The sequence below is a fragment of the Dasypus novemcinctus genome, chromosome 18 (assembly GCF_030445035.2).
Source record: "Dasypus novemcinctus isolate mDasNov1 chromosome 18, mDasNov1.1.hap2, whole genome shotgun sequence".
Lineage (NCBI taxonomy): Eukaryota > Metazoa > Chordata > Mammalia > Cingulata > Dasypodidae > Dasypus > Dasypus novemcinctus.
This window is the reverse complement of record NC_080690.1, coordinates 78742288-78754797: the sequence shown is the minus strand read 5'-3', so window position 1 is coordinate 78754797 and position 12510 is coordinate 78742288.

Here is a 12510-nt window from a genome sequence, read left to right as displayed (position 1 = left end):
TTTTTATTTCTTCATTGGAGAAGTGTCTCTTCAAATCCCTTGCCCATTTTTAAAATGGGTTGTTTGTCTTTTCATTTTTGAGATATAGGATTTCCTTATGTATGTTGGATATTAGACTCTTATCAGATATATGGTTACCAAATATTTTCTCCCATTGGTTTGTCTGTCTTTTCACTTTCTTTTCTCTAAAGATTTATTTTATTTATTTCTCTCCTCCCACCATTACCCTGTTATCTGCTCTGTGTGCATTTGCTATGTGTTCTTTGGTGTCTGCTTGTATTCTCATTAGGTGGCTCCAGGAACCAATCCTAGGACCTTCTGGAGTGGGAGAGAGGTGATTATTCTCTTGCACCACTTCAACTCCCTGTTCTGCTACATCTTCCTATTTCTCTCTATTCTGTATCAGCTCTCAGTGTTTGCTGGCATTCCTGCACAGGGTGGCTTTCCCGTGCTGATTGGCATTCCCACCAGATGGTCATTCCTGCATAGGGCAGCATTCTAGCATGAGCCAGCACTCTGCATTGGCCAGCTTGCCCTCACCAGGAAGCCTTGGGCATTGAACCCTGGACCTCCTATTTGGTAGATGGGAGCCCAATTGGTTGAGCCACATCTGTTTCCCATGTCTTTTCACTTTCTTGACAAATACCTTTGAGGTGCAAAAGGTTTTACTTTTGAGGAGGCATGTTTTATCTCTTTTTTCTTTCACTGCTTGTGCTTTGGGTGTGAAGTTCATGAAGCCATTTCCTATTACAAGATCCTGTAGAGGCTTCCCTACATTATCTTCCAAGATCTTAACAGTCTTGGCTCTTATATTTAGGTCTTTAATCCATCTTGAGGTGATTTTTGTATAATATGTGCGATGGTATTACCCTCTCATTCTTTTGGATATGAATATCCAGTTCTCTAAGCACCATTTATTGAAACAGCCTTTCTCTCCCAAGTGATGGTCTTGTCTAGTATATGATGATTGTACATGTGAAGATCTATATTTGAACTTTCAATTCTGTACCTGTGGTATGTCTATCCTTATGTCAATACCTTGCAGTTGTTTTTCTTTTTTTTACCATGCTGGTTTGACTACTGTAGCTTTGTAGTAGGTTTTTTCCTTTTTTAAAAAGATTTATTTATTTCTCTCCCCTTTTCCTCCTCCCCTCCCCATTGTCTGCTCTCTGAGTCTATTTTCTGTGTGTTCTTCTGTGTCCACCTGTATCTTCATGAGACAGCACTGGGGGGAGCTGTGTCTCTTTTTGTTGCATCGTCTTGCTGCATCAGCTCTCCATGTGTGTGGCACCACTCCTGGCAGAGCTGTGGTTTCACGTAAGGCAGCTCTTCTTGTGCAGAAGCCACTCCCTGCATGGGAAGCACCCCTACATGGGGGCATCCCTGTGTGGGCTGGCAATCCTTGCATGCAGCAGCTCTGCACATGAGCCAGCTCACCACATGAGCCAGGAGGCCCTGGGTATCAAACCCTTGGACCTCTTATATGGTAGGAGGATGCTCTATCTGTTGAGCCATGTCTGCTTCCCATGTAGTATGCTTAATATAATACTTTTTTGTCATCTATGTATCTTCAAAAAATACAATTTAAAAATGACGGGGGAGGGGGTGTGTGGAGTGTAGTATATGGGAGCCTCTTATGTTGTTTTTTTTTTAAAGAAGTTTTTTATTTTAGAGTACTTTTAAACTTTACAGGAAAGTTGTAGGTAGTAAAGAGAGTTTCTGTAACCACTTTCCCAGTTTCCCCCACAGTTAAAATCATACATTACCATGGTCCATTTGTTAAAATTAAGAAATTGATATTGGTACATTACTGTTACCCCAACTCCAGAATTTATTTTGGTTTTAGCGTTTTTCTATTAATGTCTGATTCAGTCCATGATACCACATTGCAATTAGTTATCATGTTTCCATAATGTCCTCCGGTTTATGACAGTTTCTCAGCCATTTCTTCTTTTTTATGATGTATATATGAATTAATGTGATCTAAAACTTTCATTTTTTTAATGTAACATTTTTTGTGATCTACATATCTTCAAAAAATACAATTTAAACAATGATGGGGGTGCGGTTTAGGGAATGGGTTATATGGGAACCTCTAATGTTTTTTAATGTAATATTTTGTGTGATCTATTAACTTCATAAAACATAATTAAAAGTTAAATTAAATTTAAAAAAGAAACAATGACTGCAGCACCTAATATAAAAAAAAGAAAAATGAAGAAAAAAAAGGGTATGGAAGCAAGCAAGAAAAAGAAAATAGGGCCTTGGGGGGGGCAGATAAAGAGGAAGGAAAAACAAGAAAACAAACCAAAAGAAAAGACCAGGCAACACCTCAAGCAAGGAATCCTCTTTGTAATTGAATAAAATGCTTGGAGTCTGACCTTCCCACGTTCTTCCTTTCTCACTTTCCTCTCTCCCAGGGCAGCAGGAAGGCTGTGTGAAGTCTCCCCTCAGAGATTCAAATGCGACTCTGGTGAACTAACTCACCACAGAAAATAATGACTCAGTTTCTTGAGGGAGAGCACCCACACCTTGCTGGAACCCTAAATGTGCAATTGGAAGCCTGCAAAGCATTTCCTACTCTCCCTCTCCCTTAGGTGTGCTATGAGGGGGCACTAGTTAATTTTCTGACTCCACCTTCTCCCAGACCAAGTTTCCTATCCCAGGGCATTTAGGTAAATCAGGCTTTCTCGGCAGATTCACCTCTCCTCTCTTTCTGGGCTCTCCCCAAGCCAGTTGGCACACTCCTCCAAGCTCAAAAAGAGGTGGGACCAGAAAACTGAACCTGCACTCTTTGGTCCCCTCTGTACCTGCTACCAAAACCTTCCCACTCCTGGAGCTAGACAGAGAGCAGAGGGCTGGAGAAATGCTGGAGTTCAGGGAGTGCTGGGCTTGGCGAACGCAGGCTTGGGGTATGTGGGCCTGATGAATGTGGGCCATGGGGACTGTGGCTCTCAGGAACCATGAGGCTCAGGGAGCACAGACAGGGGTCATGCACCTGGGGAACAAGCGGCTCAGGAACACTGCCCTGTGATTGGTGATTTTCAGGGAACGCCATGGCCCTCAGCCCTAGGTGAAGGGTTTTGCCTTTCCACAGCTTCTGGCTTCAGTGTTAGAAACCTGCAGTTTTACCTTGAGCAAGCACCATTTTTGCCATCCAGGCACCTCCTGCTTTGTAGGTTCCCAAAACCACGTGCTATGGCAGATTCTATCTGCACTCAGCTCATCCTCCCCAAGAGAGGTGACTAGGGTGCCCTCACTCAGATGCATCTAGCCCATCTTCTCCTACATCCTGTCTTTTCTAGATAGAGAATTCTTGGCTGGAAGTTTTTTGTTTTTTTTCTCACAGTGGCCCAAAAATATTTTTCCCTCTTTACTTTTTTTCAATGTTATGTTAAAAAATATATGAGGTCCCCATACACTGCCCACCCGTGTCACCCCACTCCTCCTACATCAACAACCTCTTTCATCATCGTGGGACATTCATTGCATTTGGCAAATACATTTTGGAGCACTGCTGCACCGTTTTTTTCTTTTAGGACCTTAAATATATATACCACTGCCTTCTTGCCTCCATGGTTTCAGATGAGAATTCAGCACTTAATCTTATGGAACCTCCCTAGTAGGTGATGGTTCTCTTTTCTCTTGCTGCTTTCCGTATTCTCCTTTTGTCTTGTGCATTAGACAATTTCAGAAGTATATGTTTTTGGTAGGCCTGTTAGGGCTTATGATTTTTATGCTGTACTTCCTGGACATATACATCCATGTACCTCAATAGAGTTGGGATATATTCAGCCACTATTACCTCCAATACTCCTTCTGTCCCCTTTCCTTTCTCTTCTCCCTCTGGGATGCTTATAATGCATAGGGTTGTGTGTTTCATGTTGTAACTCATGTCCCTAAGTTCCTGCAGGATTTTATCTATCCTTTTATCTATTTGTTTTACTATTCATACGATTTCAGAGGTACTGCCTTCCATATCACGGATTTTTTTCTTCTGCCTAGTCAAATCTGCTGTTATGTGCTTCCAGTGTATTTTTGTTTTCTTGTTTCATCACCATCACATCTGTCATCTTTTTATATATGTTATATATATGTCATCTCTTATATATGTCATCTCTTCTTTCAATTCATTAAGTTGATCGATGTCATTTGTTTAGACATCTCTGATTAGTTGTTTCATGTTATGCATCTCCTCCTGCATTTTAATTTTTTCATTATACTGGGCCACAACTTCCTGTTTCTCAGTATGTTTGTAATTTTTTGTTGGTTTCTAAGCATTTGGTTATCATCATGGGTTTATTATCTTGTTAGCTTCTCTTTCTACTCTAGAGTTTTATTTTATGTTTTCATGTTTGTGGTAAGGTTTCACTTTGACACTTTGTTCCTCTTATTGTATTTCCTTTCTGTTGTCTATGTTCCCTTGAAAGAAAATTAGGACCAGAGAAAAGGAAAGAGATAAGAAAAGAAAAGGAATAATAATAATAAAAAAGGTAGAAGGGAAGCCATACGACACCCAGGAAAGTAAGAAATTAATTTGAGTAAATGATCAGAAGAAATACAAAGGATACTAATTAAAAAATTGATAGAGAAAGAAACAAAATGAGAAACAAAATGGAAAAAGATATATAAAGTTAATTAAAAGCCTGGACTAAAGAGAAGAAAGGAAAAGAAAAGAAAAGACAAATGGTAAGAAAAGAAAGAAAATAGAGAAAGAGAGACAGAAATAGAAACTGAAAAATCAACAACCAAACCAAAAGAGGTGGAGTAAATGAAAAAGAACAGAAAACAGATAATACAAAGAGGAAGGAAAGAAAGAGATAATAAAGTTAGAAAAAGCAAGTTAAAAAAGGGAGGTGACAAATAGAGGAGAAACACAACAAACAAGAAACAAATCAGCAGCAACTAAAAAACAGTAACAACAACCAAAGAAAAACAACCTTCCTTCTTAGGCCCCTAAGGATCTTCTCAGGCTCCTGGTGTTCATTAGTCAATTATCTTGCAGCTTCCACTCTGCAGGTGATGTACAATATTTTAGGGGGGAAAAAAAGGAACCTTAAAAAAATAGCAGATCCAAGAAGGCATAAAACAAAAAGAATGTCTATATGTTCCCTGTCATAAGGTATCAGCTGGATGCCTGATAATTAGGTAGATTACTCTGTTGATTGATATTACTTTAAATGCATTATTTATTTCCATTATTTTAAAAAATTTGGTTTCAAATGTCATATCTTATTTTCAACCATCTTTTTTTTTTCTTTTGGTTATCCTCCTGCTATTCTTGTTTTTCACTCTCCTCCAAACTTCTGTCTCCTGTCATTTTTTCCTTTCAGTCTGTAAAGCTTACTTTAATACTTCCTGCAAAGGTGGATTCTTTTCTATGGACTCTCTAAGTATCTGTTTATGTGTGAATATTTTTAACTCACCTGCATATTTGATGCATCATTTTGCTGGACCAAGTATTCTCATAGCAATGGAACTGGAAAAAGACCTTGGTCAAAAGGAAGAGAGGGTAAAGACAAATGAGTTTATATGGCTAAGGGACTTCAAAGGGAGTCAGGAGGTCATTCCAGAGGTTACATGTATGCACATCTCAGCAGGATCTCATTTCTACCACAGTAGATATTGCCTCAAATGGTGGGGCTCCTGAGGGCTCTAGAGATATCCAGACATTATAGGTAGGGCAGACAGCTCAAGAGTTTGGTGTCCTGCTAGTTGGCCCTACTTTGGATTTTTTTTATGCTTCCTCCATGAGACAGAGTTAGACTCAGTTGTGGAATCCCTACACAAGCCTCTTCTGCCTTTTCCATTTGACCCTATAGTTAGTACTAGAGTTGATAATTGTATGTCCAAGACATTTACATCTTTAGGCTTTCCATGCACCAGTCAGACCCTGAATCTCAGCAGAGTTGCAACACCTACTCTCCAGTTCATTCGACTCACCCAGGACAACTAATAAGGAGATGATGATGGGCAACAACCATTCCAAAGAACAGAGCCTGCAACTGCAGGCAAGATAGCCCCATCCATCTGCCCCAAGGAATCTTAGCCCCCTCTCACTTAGAGGTGGAGTGGACATCACCAACCCAGAATCCTCAGGATTGGAGAATGAATGATAAACGAATAAGGTTTACTGGTATGCTACATTAGATTTATTGTGATATTAGCAATGGGAGAACTTCTATCATTTTTTACATAATATTTATGTAATCTAAGTATCTTTAAAATATAAAAGGTAGATAGATAGATAGATAGATATAAAAGAATTCTCAGTTGGAAATTTTTCTCCTTGATTATCCTAATTGTATCATGCCATTGTCTTCTTGCCTCCTTGGTATCTGATGGGAAATCCATACTAAGTCTAACTGAGCATTCCTTGAAAGTGATGGTTTGTTTCTCCCTAGCTGCTCTCAGAATTTTCTCTTCATCTTTGACATTTGATGTTCTGAGTAGTATGTGTCTTTGAGTAGGACTGTTTGGATTTATTTTGAGTGGGGTATGCTGTGTATCTTGGATAAGGACATTCATTTCTTTCATGAGAATTGGGAAATTTGCAAACACTGTTTCCTCAAATACTCTTTCTGCCCCCTTTCCCTTCTCTGCTCATTTCTTTTTCTTGATTTCCTTCTCAAATTGCTCAGTATTAGTGGAAACACTACTGATTTTGCATGTTGATCTTTTATCCCAGCAGTTTACTGAACTCGTTTTTCAGCTCTAGTGCTTTGTTGATGAATCTTAATAGAGCTATCATGCATCACTTGTGAGAAAAAGACTTTGAAGTTGCAAGAGGTTTCAGACCAGTTATGAAAATTACTTGTACAATCAAGTTTTACCCAAGAAAATGTCGACCACGCTGAAGAAATCACCGATAAAGCATTTTATGAAAAGCAAAATATAGATAAAAAAATTGGATCACAGGAAACTAATATAATCTCATATTTCTTGAATAATAATTCTATTTCCATAGGTCTTTGAACGTTATGCCAACTTGTACCAGAGTTTAATGACAGGAAACACAACAACTTCTAAATTGGTGGTCAACATTCCTTTAAGGTTGTTTTTAATACAAGACTACTTTAAAAAAAAATAAACAAACCACAAGATGAAATCTAAGGGCAACCAAAAAATTCAACTTTTCACCCCCGAAAAAATAACAGAACCTGAAAAATAATTTAGATAGGAATATGTGTTGTTAAAGTATATTGAAGATGTGTCTTCCATTACCCAAATTTATCCAATTCATAATTTTATTTATTTATTTAGTCTTTTTTAAACATACAGAGTTTGCAAAAAATGTTACATTAAAAATATAAGAAGTTCCTACATATCGCATACCCCAGCTCCCATTCCACCCACATCCACAACCTCTTTCATCATTGTTGCACATTTGTGGCTTTTAAAAACACAGAAAACTACAAGTGTTGGAGAGTATGTGGAGATAGGAGCATTTATTCACTGTTGTTTAGAATGTAGAATGTTATAGCTCTTGTTTGACAGTTCCTAAAGAATTTAAGTATAGATTTTCCACATGACTTGGCAATACCACTACTGGGTATATACAGAGAAGAACTGACAGTAGAGATAGGAACAGATATCTTTTTACAACTACATCACAAAAGATGGAAACAACCCGTGTCCATCAACCAATGAATGGATAAACAAACTGTGGTATATATGCAGAATGGAATATTTTGCAGCTGTAAAAAGAAATGAAGTGATGAAGCATATAAGGACATGGTTAAATCTAGAGGGCATTATGTTGAGTGAAGCAAACCAGACACAAAAGGACAACTATTATATGATTATGCTATTATGCATTAAATATATTGTGTAAATTCATGGAGTTAATAACTAGAAAATAGATCACCAGAAAATAGAATGAGGTTAGAGAATGGAAAGCTGAGGGTAGCTTCTGCAGATTTGGTAAAGTGGTTCTGTGTTAATCTTTGGAAGTAAATAGAAAAGGTGACAGCACAACATGATATCTGTAACTAGCAGTGTTACTATATGGATATGACAGTGGGTGAAAGGGAAAGACTAAGGTCATATATATTACTAAGAAGAATGATTAAAAAATGTAACTTGGGACTGTATAGCATAGTAAAACCTCATGGAAAATATGAATATGAGTAATATTGCATTTACAAGGCTATTTTTCTTTGAAACGGAACAAATATTATGTATGTTAATATTACAAGATGCTTATATCAGGCAAAAAAAAACATGCTAAGTGAATATATGGGTATGATAGTAGTTGAAAGGGAAAGTCTAAGGTCATGCACATCACTAGAAGGAAAGCTAAAAAATGAAACATGGGACTGTATAGTATAGAGTACCCTCTTCTGAAAGATGAATATAGTTCATAAGGCGTATATAAGAATGTATTCTTCTGAAACATGTTGATGTTACAAGATGGTGATATTAGAGTGCTATTTGGGCAAAAATACAACCACAGAAAACTGTGGACAGCAGTGAGAAGTAATATATGAATACTCTTCCAAAGAAAGTATGTTACGTGAAAGAAATTAGACAAAAATACTATGCTTGTTTTTGTTGTTATTTTCTCTTTTTTTGTGAGTAATGAAAATGCTCTAATATTGATTGAAGTGAGGAATGCACCTCTCTGTGATTATACCAACTGCCATTGAGGACTGGATGGTATGAATACATTCCAATAAAACTAATAAAAAAGAAAAAAAGAACACTTTCATCCTTCAAAGGAGTTTGTCAGTGAAGTAAAAAAGCAGCCTACTCAATGGAAAAAACATATTTGAAAAGGGTCTAATATCCAGCTCGTATAATAAAATCCTACAACTCAATAAAAAAAAAAGACATACAATCCTTTTAAAATGGGCAAGATCTCTCTATGCCAAACTCAGCATATAAATGCATTACCTTCCCCAACTGTGTGGAACATGACTTCTGGGAATGAGCCTCCCTGGCACCAAGGAATTTCTACAAGCACCTACTAGTAATGCAACTGGAAAAATACCTCAAATAAATGGGGGGAAAGGTAAAGACAAATGAGTGTATATGGCTAAGGGACTTCAAAGTGAATCAGGAGGTCATCCCAGAGGTAATGCTTAGGCACATCTCAGCAGGATCTCATAGTAGGTAGTTTCTCAAATAGCAGGGTTCCTAAGGGCTCTGGAGATAACCAGGTCCTATAGTCAGGACAGATAGCTCCAGAGTTTGGTGCCTTGCCAGTGGGCCATACTTTGGAGTCTGTGCTCCTGAGAGTGACAGAGTTGGACTAAGTTATGACTTCCTTACACATGGCTCATCCATCCCTTGTATTTGAACCTATAGTTGGTGCTGGAGTTGGTAGGTGTACTTCCAAGAGTCTTAAGTATTTGGTCTGTTCATGCGCCATCTGGGCCGTGAAACTCAGAAGAGTTGCAACACCTACTCTCCAGTTCATTGGACTCATCCAGGACAACTAACAAGGAGGTAAGGATGGATAACCACCATACCAAAGAAACAAGAGAGCCTAAAACTGCAAGCAAGAGAGTCCCATCCATTGGTTGTATGGGATTAAGGCTCCCTCTCAATTAGAGTTGGAGTGGACATCACCCTCCCAGAATCCTCAGGACTGGGAGTGAACTAAGTGGGCTTGGTAGTATTCTAATATAAACTTATTGTGATTTTAGCAATGGAAGAACTTACAACATTGATGGAGAGGCAGTGGCCACTGGACGTTCTGACTGCAAAGAGAAGGAAAACCAAGTGTAATAAGGGGGCATTTTTGGGACTTGGGAATCATCTTGAAAGACATTGCAATGACAGATATAGGCCATTATATATCTTTCCATAACTTACAGAATTGTATGGGAGAGAGTGTAAACTACAATGTAAACTATAATCCATGCTCAGGGGCAATGCCCCAGAATGCATTTCTCAATTCCCATGAACACACCACACTAATGAAGTAATGAAGGATGTTGTTTATGTTGGAAAATGTGGGAGGTATGGGAAATGGAGCATATGGGAATTCCTGTATTTTTATGTAACATTTATGTAACCTAAATATCTTTAAATATAAAAATTATATTTAAAAAATAAATAGTACCAATGGAATCAATGAACCAATCAATCAATAAATGGCAAGAGAAGGTGAAATACAGATGGCCAAGAAGCAAATGAAGGTGAAATACAGATGGCCAAGAAGCAAATGAGGGAAGTGGATTTGGCTCAACTGATAGAGCCTTCACCTACGATATAGAAGGTCCAGGATTTAAACCCAGGGCATCCTGACCCATATGGTGAGCTGGCGCACACACAGCGCTGACACATGCAAGGACTGCTGTGCCACACAGTTGTGTCTGCCATGTAGGGGAGCCCCATTTTCAAATTGTGAGCCCTGCAAGGAGAGTCACCCTATGTGAAGAATGCACAGTCCACCCAGGAGTGGCTCTGCACACAAGGACAGCTGAAGCTGCAAGATGACACCACAAAAAGAAACACAGATTGCCAGTGCTGCTGACTAGAATGCAAGTAGACACAGAAGAACACACAGTGAATGGATACAGAGAGCAGACAGCGGGGGGGGGAAGGGAAGGGGAGAAAAATAAATAAAAATTAAATCTTAAAAAAAAGAAGCAAATGGACAGATGCTTGCTATTAGGGAATGGAAAACAAAACTACAAAGAGATATAATTTCATGATGACTAAAATGGCTGCTATTTTTTAAAAAGCAGAAAACTGCAGGTTTTGGAGAGGATTGGAGGAATAGGAACAATCATTCACTGCTGGTGGTAATGTAGAATGGGGCAGTCATTGTGGAGGTTGGTTTGGCAGTTCCCCAGGAAGCTAAGTTGGAACTGCCATATGACCCAGGAATCCCACCACTAAAATATACCCAGAAGAACTGAAAGCAAGCACATGAAGAGATACGTGTACACCAATGTTCATAGCAGCGTTATGCAAAATTGCCAAAAGATGGAAGCAACCCACATATCCATCAACATATAAACGGATAAACAAAATGTGGTAAATACATACAATGGAATATTATTCATCTGTAAGAAATAATGAAGTTTTTACACATGTGACAACATGGATGAACTTCGAGGACCTTATGTTGAGTGAAATAAGTCAGGCACAAAAGGACAAATATTGCGTGATCTCACTGATATGAACTGAGGCTAGCAAGCAGACTCATGGAGGTAGAGTCTGGGAGATAGGTTACGAGGAGATGGAAGGGGAATAGAGATTGAAGAGCCAATGCTTAATTTCTGCAGAATTTATAATTAGATTGAATGTAACGGTTCAGAATTTGGCAGAGATGATGGGGATGTAGGAAAATGAGTGTAATTAACCTCACTCAAGTGTGAGCGTTACATGGCTGAAAGGGGAAGTTTTGGCCCATCCTTGAGGCTACATGGAAAGCTAGAAGATAAAATGGGCAACTGTATAACTCAATGAATTCTGGGGTGGCCAAGGATTGTAGTTAAGAATATAAATATAAGACAGTTCTTTCGGAATCTATAATGAAGGCACATCATGACTACAGGGAATAGATAGTGTGGTGAAATTTGGTAAGAAATGTCCCTAAAATATACTTCCATGGAATATGAATGTGTTCATGTTGTCATACTTATGGTTTCTCAATATATAGAGACCCACACATTAGCTAGCAAAATACTAAACTTCCATCCTAGGGAAGACTTGCTACTTTCTCAAGTAAAAAGATAAATATATCTGGAATATATAAGCCTTACCTAAGAAAATAGGCCTATATGCCAAGTCGATGATCTTAAAGTTTATGTTTATGAATATTCTTGTAAAAATGAAAGTTACCCTAGTTATAATTAATGCCTAAGAATTTCCCCCTGAACACCTCCTTGTTACTCAAATGTGGCCACTCTCTAAGCCAAACTCAGCAAATAAATCACTACCTTGCCCCCAACATGGGACATGACTCCTGGGGATAAGCCTCCCTGGCACTGGCATTGTTACCTAGCATTAATCAGCCATGCGTTTGAAAAGATCTTGAATAAAGGGGGAAACATTAAATTAAAAAGAGTTTTTATGGCTAAGAGAGTAAGAACAAATACACTACAAACACACGTGATAACATGGATGAATCTTGAGAACCTTATGTTGAGTGAAGCAACCCAGGCATTGAAGGACAAACACTACATGACCTCAATGATATGAAATAAGAAAGATGCCTCAGAGAGCTAGAGACTGAATGATAGGCTTACAGGAAATCGGGGGGTGGAGGAAGGACGTGAGTCAACGTCTGCAGGGGTGGAATTTATGATGAGCTGGAGGTAAGTATGAGCACAAAGGAGAGATAAAATGGGGGCAAGGGTTGCCTTTGGGGGGGGCTTTGCAGATTTGAGAGGGGCTGGGGACGGGCGGATGGGTAATTTTGCCCAAAAAGTGGGGAGAGGGAGGGGTAGCATACGAACATAGGAGAGTGTTCAGGTGTTGGTTGAGAGTAAAATGCTGAGATAATAGTATCAAAATATAATTAAGAGGGTTACCTGTTTAGGATGCTCGGAG